This window comes from Lissotriton helveticus, chromosome 2_1 (genome assembly GCF_964261635.1).
Source record: "Lissotriton helveticus chromosome 2_1, aLisHel1.1, whole genome shotgun sequence".
Taxonomy (NCBI): Eukaryota; Metazoa; Chordata; class Amphibia; order Caudata; family Salamandridae; genus Lissotriton; species Lissotriton helveticus.
The window spans coordinates 1903702191-1903718972 of NC_136059.1; positions in this window are offsets into that span (position 1 = coordinate 1903702191).

The following is a 16782-nucleotide window of genomic DNA, read 5'->3' on the forward strand; positions in this document are numbered from 1 at the left end:
AGTCCCTTCCAGATCACTTACAGATATCTCGTCGCTCCCTAATTGTACACAGCCATTTTGTAAATCATCTAATGTCACGTGGAGTGTTGGTTTTACAGCCACATTGAGTTTTTTTATTTCTTTTTTTTTTTTTTTTATTAAACTGAGCGATTACTTAAAATCTTTACAGTATAAAACACAAAGAACATCACCCCCCCAATGTGCCCGTTGCCCAGTAAAACCATATGTACAACTTTAAAATAGAATAATGGCTAATTTTGCCCCTTTTTGTCCAATCAAAGTTCTATTAGAAGAAGGAAAGTTTTTGTCTGTTCCTTAGCTTCACGCCAATTAGAGTCTTGGGAAAGTGTGGAGGTTTGACATGAACGTTTTCACTGCGCATCACCAAGGATGGGTTCTTCAATTGGACCCTTGTCCGACCCTGGTATAGTTTCTGGGTCCAGTTGTTCCAGTTACTTAGCGGGAGCTCCCTAAGTTAGCTGTAGACTGACACTCGTTTGTGCTCCAGTTTGTGCTCCTTACACAGTGTCGAGACTCTTAGGATCTATGGCCTTTTGATGGAGGTCGAGTGCCATTTTGACTTGGTGGGTGAACTTACCAACCCTGGCTAATAGGCAGGTCGTAGTTTCTGAGAAGCACCAGTCTGAGGCTTCTCTGCATGTTCTATGGCCTAGATTCCGTAAGGCCGGGCGCAGCAGACGATGACGATCGCTGGCCAACTTTGTACAGCAACATAGCAGGTGTAACCATGACTCTCTGTGGTAGTTGCATAATCGACAGGCGATGGCACCGTCCGTTCGTGCCCATTTTGGATTAAAGTCCGTGATCATGAGAGCCAGGAGGCGCAGATACAGGATTTTCTTTCTCACATGTGTTGTTAGTGAGTCTTGCAGGGATGGTTGGGGTTTCCCGAGAGTATAAGACTTATCCAGGGCCAACGTTAATGGGTTGTGCCGTAGCGATAGAAGATCAAGCTCGAACGCGATGGACTGGACTTGACGCTTTACGGCTTGTGCCCAGGCTGAGTATGGTATTTCATTGAGGTGCAAGCTCTTACCCTCAATTTTCAATAGATCAATGCCTTGTGCCAGCTTAGAGTGCCACGGAGAGCCCACTTCACCAAATGTAGAGTTTAAGAAATGCTTTAGGGTGTTTTCGGGCGCTTTCAGTACTCTGATGTAGTATTTTATCAGGTCCCCCAGTAATGCCAACTCCGGTCGATTAAGGCCTATTTCTAGCCTTAGCCTGTTATTCCTAGTCTGTCTAGGGGCCTGTAGCACCAACTTATACGCTTTCGCCTGGGCCGCATTGACCACTTTCTCGAATGCACCTGGGTAGGCAATGTGGCCATACGTAATGGAGGGAATCAGTTTTGCCCTGAGTACTGTCAACATCGGTTCTGCTGAGGGGCTGGCCAAGCGATAGCTTAGGCGTCTTAAAAACAGAATTGTTTTATCTATTCTTGGTTTTATCTCCTTTAGATGTTTAGCTGCAGTGGCCCTCTCTGACACCCAAACTCCCAGATAGTTATAGGATGGGGCAGTAGCGATTAGGTTCTCCCCCAGGATCCATGTTGCTTCTTTTTTGCGCCGATATTTGCCAAAGATTACAATCTTGGTCTTGCTAACGTTTATCCGTAGGTCATTTTCTTTGTTGTACGTCGCCAGGCTATTTAAACTCTTTGAAGTCCCACCCTGGTGTGGTCCATGACCACTGTGTCATCAGCGTACTGGAGCGTTCCCAGGACCAGCTTCCCCAATCTTGGCGGTACTAAGTTGGCGTCTTTCAGGGCTTGCCCCATGTCAGCTGTATACAGGTTAAAAAGTAGGGGGGCCAGAACGCACCCCTGCTTGAGTCCAGATTTGGTCTCGATTCTTGCTGTTGTGATTGTTGGACTTAATTTCACCTGGACCCATGTCCCCTCATAGAGTGCTTTTATAGCTTTTAGCAGGACTTGTGGAAGCCCCCAGGTCTCAAGTTTTGCCCATAGTCGGCTTCTGATCACTCGATCGAAGGCCATAGAATAGTCTATAAAACAACAAAACAGTGGCATCTTATCCCTCGTATTGGCCTTCTTCGCCAGGTAGGAGAGCGCTATGATGTTGTCTAGAGTGGAACTGTTGGCCCTGAAGCCAGTCTGTGTGGGCGGGAGAATGCCATTTTTGTCCACCCAGGCCTCCAAGTCCCTTAAAAGAAGACGGCATAAACCTTGGCTTCTATGTCTAAAAGGGCTATAAGCCTGTAGTTGGCCGGGTTCGAGTGATCACCCTTCTTGTAGATGGGAAATAGGACTGAGCCTTTCCAGGAAGTTGGCAGGGTCGCAGTAGCGAATGAATGATTAAATAGAGGAGTAAGTGTTGTTGCAAAGAAGGCTGAGGCAGTTTTAAAAACCTGGGCAGGGATTCCATTTGGGCCAGGAGCTCCATCGGTTCTGGTTGCCTTAATGTACTGTAAAACCTCCTCCTCTGTGTACTTTGCATGTCGACTATGTCTTGGGGCTACAGACGGCAAGCTTTGAGTTTTGATGGTTGCGGCAGCCGCCTTGGACCACTCTAGACTTCCAGGTTTAGCCCGGTTTGGCTCACAGGTGTAGAGCCACTTGGCATACTGTTCCCACACAATCCCTGCGACACTGTTTTCCTTGTGCACTCCGCTAGAAGTCAGGCTGTTGATGAAGCGCCATAGCTTGCGGTTATCTTTTTCTTTAATTAAAGAGAACACTGTGAGCCAGTTTAGTTCTGCGCGCTGCCTTTTCAACTCCCAGACTTTCTTTTTATAGTTGGCTCGTAGGGCGGAGGTGGAAACCCTCCCTTGCAGATAATCGCCCTTCTTTTTTGTTGCCCTGATTGCCATGTTAAGTGAGCGCTTGCTCTGTGTTAAACTCCGTGATTTTAATTGTCTTGGCCTGGTGTTATTATGGCGGTGTCTTAGTTGGTTGGTGTTACCCAAGCACTTCATTAAATCCTTGGTCAGTGTTTCCCAGAAGTGTGTGATGTTCTCTATATCTTGTGACCTGAATTCAGCCTCCCTACTGGTTACAAAATCAGTCAGTCTGTGGCCAAGATTGGACGTCCATTTGATTCTTTTGAGAACTAGATGATGTTCTTCGCCTGTGGTTACTCCGATTGTTACCTGAGAGTCCACCTGTTCCCGTGCCAGGTTAAATGTGGCTTGGAGGGGCCTGTGGTCGCTTTCATCTCTGTCATTTACAGTGAAGTAGAATTCCTAACGGTGGTTGCCGTGTAGCCTAAACGGCATCAACCGCCTTCAAGTTCTTGTGGCGGGAGCTGTGATACACAAGCGGCTTCAGCCGCGTCTCAGTTCTTGCGGCGTGTGCCGCGATACACAGGCGGTTTCAGCCGCGTTTCAGTTGGTGTGGCGGGAGCCGCGATGCACAAGCGGCTTCAGCCGCGTTTCAATCGTTGCGGCGGGAGCCGCGATACACAAGCGGCTTCAGCCACGTTAGAATCCTGGCGGCGGGTGCCGCGGTCAATACCTGGCGACGGTTTCCCGTTGTGCACCAGCGTTGTGCACCAGCGCCGTCAGCCGCGTTCCACTCCAGTCGGCGTCTTACAATCCTGTCTGGACTCACTGCAATCACCACTGTAGAGAGACTCCTCGAATGGGAGAAAGGCGGAGATGAAAGATGGCGGAGAGACGGTGGAGACATTGAGTTGTGCCTTTGAGGGGGGATTGTTTATACTCGAACCAGTAGGGCCAAACGACTCTTTGTTCAGCTCCTCCTCTACATTAGAGATTTGTTTTTCTAGTGCTCCCACCGCCCCTGTCAAATATTTAATGAGGGAAGCACTAGAATCTTTAACCTTATTCGTTTTTTAGCACAGAGGTGGGGTATGCAGTTTTCTTTTCCCCATTTTGTGCCCCCTAAGTAGTTACTATCCTAATAAGAAGAAGCAAAGCAAAGCAAAGCTTCTCCTTCCGTTATTCCTGAATAATAAAACTCGGTTAATTGGCAAAGGCCCTTTCTTTCAATACAAATCTGGGGACAGGGTGTAATCCAGAACTAGTATCACAGGAGATCTAAAAGTATATCCATAGATTCTGGGATATTGATACCTTTTAATAGATTAGTCCCCGACCCCCCAACGAACAACAAACAATGAACAGCAGATTATGAGTCCCGAATATTTAAGAGCCAAGGCTCAGACTTAACCCATTTGTTGAAAATGTGGATAGTTACCATAAAACAGACGAGTTGGAATTATTTCAACAGAAATACAAAACCAAGAGTCCTGGCCCAGCCCGGCCTCTTCCGGCCAATGACGTGTAAGGATGGGCCCGCCCTTGGCCCGGGCGAACCCGCGCGCGTCCCGCGCCACGGGAGCTCCCGGCGTCTCTAGTAATCTCCCTGATGATGCCACCCCTCTTGCAAGACCGCGCTGCCCTCTGGATGGTGCAGTCCAGGCAGTCGTCGGTCCACTAGTAGAGGCTATCGAGGCTGGTGAGGAGTCCCGATTCCAAGTCCCCTGGGCAGCGGCAGTGATGTGGGGTGATAGCGAGGTTCACAAACAAGTTAATGGCAGCAAAGGAAGAAGCCTCCCATGCCACGGGAGCTCCCGGCGTCTCTAGTAATCTCCCTGATGACGCCGCACCACTCTCGATACCGCGCTGCCCTCTGGATGGTGCAGTCGTTGGTCCACGAGTAGAGGCTATCGAGGCTGGTGGGGAGTCCGGATTCCAAGTCCCCCAGGCAGCGGCAGTGATGTGGGGTGATAGCGAGGTTCACAAACAAGGTAATGGCAGCAAAGGAAGAAGCGTCCACACTTAATTTCTGTTTAAAGTGCTGCATAATTACTGTACACATTGCCTCTAAGTTAAGTTTGACTACTTTTGTGCCAAGCTACCAGAGAGTTAAGCACAGATTACTTTTGGGTTTGCTTGTGTTTCTCTCTGACAGAGATTGTGGTTGCTGCTTGGGTAGGGTTTCACCCCCCTCAAAACAGTAACCCAATTTCCTGCAATTTTCATGGATGTTGTACATTGCTACGCACACCAGTCTGTTAGTTTTTGACATAGGTTTCTTCTCCAATAGCATTTCTCTTGGAGTACACCATGCTCTTTTTAATGTTGGGGGATTTCTAGCCTGTCATTTCTCAAGAAGTTTATTTGCATGCTTTAAGTAATCCTCTTTTTTGTGTCAATTTCTTAGGATTCTGAGAAATTGGCTATATGGCAAATTATTTATAAGATTGCGCGTATGAAAGCTTGAAAAATGGAGAAATTAGTTCCTGTCAGTTGCTTTTTTATACACTGTGGTAAACATTCTTTAATCCTGATGTTTTATAGACTGGTCCAAGAAAAGTATTTCTTGTTTGCTAAAATTAAATTAAAATTTGATGTCAGGAGTCCCCGATTTGAACCACTAATGTAAGTTTTGTAGTTCCTCTGTTGTTCCTCTCCAAATTAGCAAAATGTCGCTAATACATCTTTTCAAACCGAATTCTTCTCTTTACATGGGCTGTTTTCATATACCCATTTCTCCTCATATTGTGCCATAAAAATTGCACCGTCTGCTCACTGTTCCCTTGACCTGGATTGTAATACTCTTGATTAAATTTGAACAAGTTCTTTCTTTTAAACAAAGTTTTGCCAAATGTAAAATACATTCTGTAGGGCCCAGATGAGGGTGCGTCGTCATGTCCAGGAACCATTCCAAAGATTCTGGGGCGGTGTCTTTTGGTATTTTGGCATATAAGCTTTCCACGTCCATAGTTACCAAAGTATCCCATTCTTCATCATATTCCATGTCCTCAATCTTGATGTCTGTTGTGTCCTTGACGTAAGGTATAACCTATTTTATGAACAGCTGTAGAAAGATGTCGATGTACTTGCCAAAGTGTTCAGTGTTCGAATTCTCCCCTGATATAATTGGTCTTCATGGAGGCTAGTTGAGGTTCTTATATATTATAGGCACTGCATATAACACCGGTGTCCTTGGGCTGCTATGACCAGATATTTTGCTTCATTCTTAGAGATCCGCCCCTCTCCTTAGCGCTGGTGCACAATTAGGCTGCCTCGTGCTACGCACACACCTTTGAACCGTAGCATGTGTTTACGGGAGTCTAGCATAGGTTTTCTACTGGAAGGGAACCTTTACAGCACACAATAATATAGTTAGATGAACATTAAAACTTTTCCCACTTAACTTTTCCCCTGTACAGTGCAGTACAATTGAAAAGTGGGAAACGTTAGGATAAATGAAAGTATTTCTCCCTTTCAACGCCTGTTTCCAAGTGTGCTCCCAGAGAGCCTTGTTCTTTCTAGTTTACTTAATGAGGCATATTTTGGATTTCGGCCCAGAACCACTTCCACTTTCAATTATTAGCAGTGAATGATAATTCAGGGTAAGAAAGAGGCAATGCACTGAAAAGAGACTACACTGCATCCATTATTTTGGCTAAGACTATAGCAATGCACCGATTTGGTAGTACTCAATTTGTTCAACCTTAGCCCAGCTCTTCTCTGACCTGTGAGTCTTTTTATATATGTCTCCACAAGTCAATTTCTCATCCAAGCTCCTTTGTGTGGTCTGTTTCCACCCTACCCGTCCTCTGTCCTTAACTTTGTTGTCACCTCTAGCCAGAAGCCTTTAAACTAAAACAATAGTAGCCGATAGTTGTCATTATCTGTTCTGGACAACTCCTTACTCTGCCACTCTGAAAGCTGGCTCCAGCCAGCACTGTGTGTTGACTGCTTCTATTAAATACTGCAACTTTGGTCTGCTCTGGGAGAGCAGAGCTTTTTCCTGCCTTATTCATTAAAGATCTTTGGCCTTAGGCCACACAGGCACATTTATGGGAAAGATTAGACTACCCCTTACTACTTTAAGTCTAGGCATTATGTCTCAGGATAGCCTTGCTAATTCCTGGCTGCTTAGTGCTTCCTGCTGCCCCTTCACATTGAACAGATATAACAACAATCTGCCTTTCTCAGCATTTGAAGATGTATGTTCATTAAGCCCTGTCAGCACACCCTACCATGTTAAAGCTAGTTGCAATGTCTTGGGTTAGGCTTGCTGAATCCTAGGGAATTGTTCCTGACCTGCTGATCATTCCCATTGTGAACATATTATCAGACACCGATCTCTCTTAATGTGATTGGGAGGGGCGCTGACAGGGATAAGTGAGCGACCTTGGGTGGTCCCTTACAGAAAGCAAATCCCCCCTCGGTATTTAGGGCCTCCATTGTGCTATGCTGTCGTGGGTACCTCTGTTTCCTCTTCACTTCTGGGCCTGATTCTGCCCTAGGACTCCCCCATGAGTGGGTACAAAATTCTGAAGCCAGAGCAGACCCTTTATCGCATGAAACCACAGGCCAGAAGAGGGCATATATTGAGCTTGGTCTAAAGTGTTGGGCTGTGTCTGGCATCAAACTGCTCCTTCCACTGCCACAATGGGAGACGATCAGATGGAGGAACCCCTGAAGGGAGAACGCGACGCGAATACCATGGAGATAAAAAGATTGCAGTAGATACAACCTCCGATTATGTCTTTCTCCATTGTTCTAACTGCAGTGGGTGCCATAGTCAGCGCCGCAGACTAAATCGACTTGCACTGAGAGATCAGGGCCCATATATACATCCAGCAGTAAAATATTCTAAAGTGGCTGTCATGAAGTGAGCTCTTGAGATTCTTTTGTGACAAAGATTATTAACAATAATCTGCCAATCTCCTATCTGAAAGGAGCCTGATGCAGAAGAGAAGGTAATCCTGCAGCTACCCTTTCTTCAGGGAAAACGGGCTGAGGAATCTAGAGAAACAATGGATATTCCCCCACTGGCTTGATGATAACTTGGTTCTCACCACTCAACCAGTAACTCCTCCAAAGACTCAAAAAGACTCACGTTTCTCATGTAGATCAAAGACAGATAAGGTGATGGGAGCAATGCTTCCAATTGCCTAATCCACTGGCAATTGCTCTGAGTAGCATTCCAACCAATAATGTTTCCCCCCTTGTCACATTCTAGACACAAACCCACCATATGGGAAATGTGTGGTCATCAGATGGATAAGGAGAATTTCCCAGACGCTCATATTAAGGCATCATTTATTGCATATCTTAATGGTAGGTTCTTTAGTGTTTTCGTCAAATGGGCCAGATGTACAACCTCACCCAAGAACTACTAGAGCAGCCTGAGGGAACGGATAGCTTAAAGGTGATGAATGGCTGTGTAGGCAGCAGGTTCCCGATTTCTATTGTGGTGCCAGCTGAAGATGTTGGAGCTGGACTAGCTGGCAGTAGGTGGTACTTGACTACACAATATAGCGGCTACATCGGACACAGCTGCACTCAGTATTTTTAAGGAAACACGCACCATCCCAGAATGTACAAATTTCACACTCAGTGATGCTCCTGTATACTGTTCTGGGCCTTTAGGAGTTGAATAAATTGGCCTATCCGAGCCTTCTGTTATGTAGTTGCACCCATCAGGTCTCTACTCATGATGTTGACATTGTTGCCTGCACCCTTAACCTCCCTCTCCGCTGCAGGTACGGCCTCGGTTGTTTCCAAACCACCCTGTGACCTTGACTGGGTGGCCATAGGTCTAGTCTGTTCCTGACTGAACAACAGGTTTTGAGGCTATGTTTCTCCACATATGTTGCTGGGATGGAGCTAGAGGGGGATTATGTGGGCAATGGTGTTGATAACTGTGACGGAATTCTGTTGGAAATTCTGCCTTTTGTATTTCTGGCCAGCCAGACCTGACTGGCCAGGCTGGCTGTCAAGATGTTCCTCATGGGCAGGAGTAGAGCTGCTCCAACTAAAGTTTTGGGAGATTATATTCTCAGGCAGAGTGGACAAAACTGTAGAGCGAGATGATTGTGATCCTACAACATCACTTGGAAAAGAAGGAAACAAATACACAATTTTGTAATTTTGGAACTGATAGCTTCTTTTATACATTCTGTAATTGTATGCTTTTAAACATTGGCCCTTTATTTATGTTTGTAAAATAAAACACCTCAACTATTTTCCTCACCTTACTTATGAAATGGAGGGTCCTACATGTTTGTGTAAATTAATATTCCTACGGTATCTTGAGTGGCCTAGTGATACAGGGTAAAGTAGTGTTACTGAATGTTCCCCTCTCAATATCCTTTGGTTCTTTGTAGAAAGACATACAGTCTGTGTTATGGTGTTTTTAGATATTATTATAATTCATGCTGTTGGTTTGTAGCATATTGTTATCGCACATGTGATTGTTTAAAACTTTGAAGAGACTTATTGTAGCACAGTGGCCATAGGCTTTTACGCTCCTTCCATTTCCTGGGAGAGGTGTGTATTTTGTGTTAGTAAAGTGTGTCACCGACTACCTTAGGTACCTTCCATGTATGATTTTATGGAACTAATTTCTCATATACATACATTTTTAGCAACATGGTGTCAAGTTCAACCTCTTCAGCACCTGGCTGTTGGCTGTTTAAAATTATTGTACATTCCAGTGCTTCAGTAAAAGCAAGGACTTTATGTCAATGTAAAACACAATTATACACATACAACAGCATATAGCCAAAATGCAGATGGGAGATGAAGACATCTAGCTTTACTGATTCCCAATGACTTTACCTATACCCCATGATAGTGTAGGGTCTATTAGGCAAGATACACAGTGAAGATGCAGCACTACACCTCAGTTATTACATTACTGTATTTTTAGTACAAACTCTCACCCACTCTCTGGTCAGAAACAGGTCACTGTGGGACTCCAACTTACTGGTCAAGTGTGTGGTGTACACATTCTGTCTCAGTTGAGTATACCTGAAAACCAACATCAGTCTACCTACCACAATGTCTATATTCATCAAGGTAACAGGCAAGTAGATCTGTTTTTATGAGATATGTTGTGTGATCTGACTGTGACCCTGAACTACATATGGAAAATAGGGGTAGTAATGACTTTTAGTGGGGCATCTGCATTGGTCCTGACGAAAGCCCCAGACCCACAGTAGCCTAACCATGAGGGCTGAAACATGTCAATGCACATTAGTTTGTAGGGGCATTGCAGCCTCTAAAAAAACTTGAATGACAATTTTAACTGTTTCTATGGCATCCAATATTAAAGGGATACTGGAATGTTCTTCAGGTATTTTTATCAGTAGACATGGTTTATTTAGTATCGCTAGTGCACTCTGGAAGATGGTTAATCTTATCCTGGTTTATAGGGACCAGGATGACACCCGATAATGAAGCATGACACCAATAGGTAGTGTGAAGTTCAGTTCAAACTCTCACCTAAAGCAGGACTCCTAATCAAGACTGAAGTATATTTAAAACAATAGTGCTCTGTGAATGAAGTGATCCCACTGTGGAAGTGCAAATACCATCAATATTATATGGCAAAAAGATGTCACTCAAATTATGAAGGTCATATAGTAACAGTTTTGTTAGTAATTCATTAAACTTGTACATGCTCTACGGAACAATTATTAAGTATATTTGGCTGATCATTTCTGCATATCGCCTCTTTTCTGATCAGGTGACCGGTCTTACTTGGTTTATTTTCTTTGTCACTTGCACTCTGTGATCACTTAATTCACTGAGCATTGTTGTTTTTTGTAGATCTTATGTGCAGAGCTTAATTTGTAACACAATGACTGCCGGTGCCCAAAGCACTGTTAAAAAAACAGCACCCACTGATATTAAATGTACCGCTCACGAATACCAATTTTGCGTAGTCCTGAATCCACCCCTCATGCCATGCACTATGTATGCCTTTGCTGAATCTGCATGTGCCTCTCAGTGTTAGAGCATCTGAAGGGGATGTTGTGCTGTTCAGTGTGTGCAGTATAAATGCATGTGATAGGTGTATGTGTACCTGTGGGTAGTTCAGTACATGAAGGGTACAGTGCATGCATGTTAAATGCATATGATGGATCTATGTGTGCCTAAGAGTGGTATCATACATAAAGGATACAGTGCTGGTCATTGCCCGCATGTTAAATGCATATGCTAGATGTATGTGTGCCTGTGAATGGTACAGCACATGGTGGATACAATACTGTGCAGCGTGTGTTTGCTGTATACAGGCACTGGGTGTATATGTTTCTGTGGATGGCAAAATACATGGTGTTCCCTGGCCTCATTTTGAAGACCCAGGCCTACATGATGAAATATGGAGAGGAGATAGAGAGAACCCTCCCAGACAGATTTGTATACTGCTGCATTCCTTTAAGCAGGCCTCCCCTATACACTTCACAGGGTGCTGTTTGATTCGGTGAGAGGTACAAAGATGGAGCCTGGGCACATCTCAGGAAGGCGATTAGGCTGATAAGAGAAAGAGTAGGGCTGTGGACCCTGGACTAACCTTTTAATGCACAGATCCCAGTGTCTGACATCCAAGTGTAAACTCCAGTGATTTTCAAGACTTGTGTTGTGGGACTATCATCTTTGGAGACAATCCTGCTGTGACAGACTGTTTTTCAAGAGGAAGAGAGAGCAAAAGAATGGATACTTCGAAAGAAGCAGAACCCCAACATAAAACTTCAAAGACTCAAACCCTGAATCATATTTGGTGTCTGGAAATGGACTATAAGAAGTGGAGATTGAGACCCAAAAAACTGTCCTCTCCCAAGCAGCCAGACGGGCTACATAACGAGTGGAAGTTCTGCAAGACTTCTGCCTGTGCCCAGGATTGCGAGGCCAAGGCCTGCTGGTCTCCCTGCTGGGTGAGGGAACATCACCCATGACTCCAGGACCACCTGCCCTGAAGCCTAAGGCACCAGTTCCTGCCTTCTTGCCAAGACCAGTATGTCCTGTTAGGAAGAGTAGAACATTGGAAGAAGCGAAGTCCAGTGGAGAGTCCTGTTAAGTGGACTACTTGTGCGAGGTGTAAGAAAACGGCTGCTGCACCGATCGGGTCATTGCACATGTGCAGGACAAAATATGTCAGGAGAAGGGTGTTGTGAATTTTGCCATGCATTGTGTTGCTCCGATGTGGCCAGAGTCTGTGTGTGGTATCGAGGCAGTGACCCGTATTCCAGGAGGGGCCACCAGAGAAAGTCTGTTGTTTGGAAAGGGGTCGTAGCCCTGTGTGGTAGCAAAGCGGCAATCCTATATGCCAGGAGGGGCTGCCATGGAGAGTATCACTGTGCTGATCGGGCCGGAGTCCATGTACTGTGAGTTGGTCTGACTTTGTACGCACAAGAGAGTCACTAGGAGCTCCAAGGACTGCGAGTTGCTCGGTCTTACTGGAGAAGTGAGGATGCTGTGGGAGTACTGGTGCACTGTGACCCATACGAGGGACCCAAAACAGAATTGTCGTAGACAACCCTCATCGGGAGCCAAACTAACTAGCTCTTACCCCACAAGAAGAGGCACAGAAAGCCTCAGTTCCTTCACGAGCATGACTGCAAGGGAGAGACTACGCATCCGCTGATTGCAGCTACCTGGGCCACGTGTGGCTGACTTACTTGAACTTGGCTGCAAATGCTGCAAGATCCCATGACCATCGCGCACTCAGGAACCCCAAACGTTTCACTCCTGTTGGTGCGAGTAAGACTGGTTTTGTGCCTATTTGCCCCAGGGTATCTTGCTGCTCATAGAGCGGCAGCACCAGAACATTGTTGACTTTAACAGAGAGGCAAAGTGGACTCTTGAAACTCAGACTGCTTGTAGAGCATACCCTGGATGTAACCAATAGTGAATTGGGAATATTCACTATTGCTTACACAGGGAGAGAGTGGAACATGGAATAGCCATAGAAGAACTAGAGCCAGACCTCAAGAAGAATTGTCTGTGAATGTCATATTTTTCCTTTGTGTGGGTAGTGGAAGTAATAAAATACTTCTCTTTCCATAAAAGTGAGTATTTGGCTGGACAATTATTTCTTTCTGGTGTTGTGCGCATTTTCAGTTGTGACGATGTGTTCACTACCCTGTATCCACATCTCCGCCCGAGGGAATCTTGGACTGCTCAGACCAGGCAACCCTGAGTGTGAAGAGCAGAAGGGGTATTTGGCCCAGTTACTCAGGATTCATAGTAAGTCGAGCCCCGGTACATCAAGACTAAAAGGCTTCAACCCCAACGGTTGGGGCCAGTAACCCCTTTATGCCCCATGGCCCTCTGAAAGGCGCTCTGACACCAACTTTGCTAAAACATCATCCTCCACCCTTGGAAGGTCATATAACCACAAAAGTTTGATATTTAAATGTCCCTATAACACCCAGAATCTAACCATCTCTTGGACACTGTAAATGGAGGGATGTATTCCTTGAGACCATCACCCCCCACATCCTCTAGCAACATTAGCTTGAGTTACTGGTGAACATATTGCGTGGCAGTGCAACGACATACATCAAGCAATGGGGAACATCAGCAATTGCACTATCACTAGCTGTTTGTTATCAGATACCATATATTGTACATAAAAATAAAAAAGCTAGTAAAGAACATTTCCCTCTTCCTATAATGTGGCACTCAGGACCCAAGTGATGAGCCTCTTGGAACAATAGTAATCTATGAAAAGGGTCCCCAACCTTTTCTGTAATGAGAGCTACTTCTGACCAGTGAAAATCGTTGTGAGCTACTGAAGGCCATGTAACTCACGCATTGTTACCAGACATCCCTTCGCTCAGCATCATTGACTTTAAACCTAATGTCTATGGAGCCCAATATTATGGTTTAAACAAAATGTTGTGACTAGGGGTACTATGAATGGACTGTCATGTGCATCAGTGAGTGCATGGTCTGTGGGGATGTATGAATATGTGTGAATTAATGGGATATATGTGTGTATGGATGACTAAGAGCCTGTGTCGTATGTACTTGTGGCACAGGACATAGCTTACGTCATTTCTGGCACCATTCCATGCACAACACAAGCATACAACCATTTTATTTTTAAATGGGAGAAAGTTATGGTGCTGACAAATGTTCTTGAGAAATGTTCATGACAAGGACATTTTTCTGCACTTTAAATTTCTCTCATTAAAAAATACAATGTCTGTATTTTTCAGTTATCAATATGGAAGCATGCCTACCAGCCACTGGGGCCAAGATGCGTGCTATGTGTAAATGTGACACTTTGAAATGGGCGAAAATTAAAATGATGAGTTAACTTAATCATTAAGTTAGCTCTTCATTTTAATTTTCTCTCATCAAAGTATTCAGAAACATCATTTTGTTCCAATGCTCCAATATTGAGTTGAGAACAACTTTTAATTAAGAGTTAAATACATCATTGCTTCAGTTTTGAACCGCTGTGACCCACAACGGTGATTAATCAGAGTGGAGCACTGCTCGTTATCAGGCTCTGCTATCTGCAGCCTAATAATGTAAAATAAACATAGCACTTCCTTAACTTTAAAAGAAAAACGCAACACTTATTCATTGCAGTTCTCGGCTAAAAATGAACTCAAGGGTGGGAGCTACTCTGAAGGTTTGTGTGAGCTACTGGTAGCTTGCGATCTACTGTTTGGAGACACCTGGTTTGGTATGTCAAAACTGTGTTACCACATCTTATTTGATTTGTCCAAAATCCCATTAACATGCCAGGACATAGCACTCCAGAAACTAGGAGCACTAGGGCAAACTGTACCCCACCATCCTGCCGTCACAGTTCTTTCCTGTCCTGTGTACCACCCCAATATGCATTGGAAATCCCCGAACAAGACCCCAACCCAGTAAACTATTTCTGCCCCCGCTTAAGAGTCCCGTACTCCACAACATTGTGTGGCACCTTCCCAGTCATCATGCTTTCACATTTATAACAGAAACAAAATGAGCGGCAAGTGCCCCTTAGGATCTCAGGTCACAGCTAACACAGGTCTGTGCATTTGTAAAGAAAAATTACATCTACAGAACTCACAGACACATTGATCAAGGAAGAGTTCCTGAGGCCATTCATCATCCAATCAAAACAAGATACACGTTCAGCAAGTCAGTAAGGTGGTAGAGTCCATTAGGAGTAAGTCCTTGACAAGCCCCTCGTCTGAGCCTGGCCCCACTCGGACTGCCAGGGGCTATCCTCTACCTTTAATAGATTTTCTAACAGTCCCACAATCTACCCTTAACGACTTACCGCCTTCATTATCTGTAATGTACTCTGTAGTGTCGCGGTCTAGTCCTCAGCGAGCGCGTGATGCCGCAACACGCTAGGACGAGACCGCGGGAAGTGGTGCGCATGCGCGAATGGCGTAATGCGCATGTGCAGAGCAGTTCAGAGCGCGATATGTGTAAGACGCCCGTCGCTCTTTCTGTGAACTACGAAAATAAAGAAACAAGCTTCATAAAGCTAACCCTGAGTCTGCTTGGTACTTCTGGCCATAGAAAGGAACATTACAGTGGCGACAATGTCGGGATAATTCCCACAAGAAGCACGAGCTGGTTCACAAAAAAAAAAGGGGGAAAGAAGCACACACAAGGGTAGCAGCCATTGGAAGAAGACTGCAGTGCACTGGTCAAAGGCAAACAAGCACACTGGCAGAGAGTGCAGGAAGAGCGTGGCAGTGGCGCAAATTCGTGAGAAGCCCCCCACCACGTGCACCAGGGCCAAGAACTGAAGCACACAAGGAAAGGAAGCACGGTAAGAAGGTAGAGACACCACACTGAGGCCCTGGCGGAACGGGGAGAGAGAAGAGAAGGGGGAGAAAGAGAACCCCGAACCAGCACGGCACGAGGCGGAAACGCAAGCGCGCCTGGCAGCCCTAGAAATCAAGGGGGAGACCAGGAGGAACAGGCCAAGATGAGTACTCAAGCATCTTCCCCTACAGCGCCCATTCCGTTTCTGCCCAAACCAGGGGAACCCCAGATGAAATGGGAAGACTGGAGGGAACACTTCAAGAACTATCTAGAAACCCTAGAGGATGAAAATGGAGAACCCTTTCCGAGCGTAAGGAGAAGAAGGATACTCTTACATAATCTGGGTCCGGAAGGGATAAGAGTTTTCACGAACTTGGTGCCCACGACTAGACCCGCAGCCGATGATGACGTTTTCAAGCATGCCCTAGAAGATCTCGATAATCACCACCGACCTGCGGTGTGCGTCTCCATTGATCATTTTAACTTCCAGCAGAGGAAGCAAGAAACGGGAGAATCAATCGACGACTACGTTGCGGCGTTGAGAAGGTTGGCGATTACATGCAAGTATGGGGCTTTACAAGACGACTTCATAAAAGACCAAATCGTGATGCACACCACCAATAAGGCGGTACAGGACAAGTTGTGGGCGCACAGGGAGGCAACGCTGAAGGAGGTAATAGCTATGGTAAAGAAGGCGGAACTGTCGAAGCGGTGCGCTGACGCAGCAAAAAGGGAGAACGCACAGAGGCCCATGGTGAACAAGGTGGACGATGCAGAGTACACTGGACGAAACAGAATGACGGCTGGGGATACTAAAGGAATAAACAGATGGCCAGAAAAGTCAAGTCAAACGTGGAAAACGTCCCCGGAGAACAAATCCACATGTTACAGGTGCGGAAGTACGAACCACGCGGCCCAAGACAAACGTTGCCCAGCATTCCGGGCGAAATGCATGTTCTGTGGCCTAATAGGTCACTATGAGAAGGTATGTCGCAGGAAGGGCAAGAAGACAGTCGTGAAATACGTGACACAAGACCGACCGGAGGGTGAAGAAGAGGAACTGGACGATGACGATCTGGTACTGTGCATCGAGGAACAAGTGCTGGGAATAGACAACAGACGCTCGAGTAAGCCACGGGCTGACATGCTGATTGGGGGAGTGAAGATCAGAGTTGCGATAGAGTCGGGCTCCCCATACACCATAGTCCAAAGATCCGTATGGGAGGAATAGTTCAGACCCAG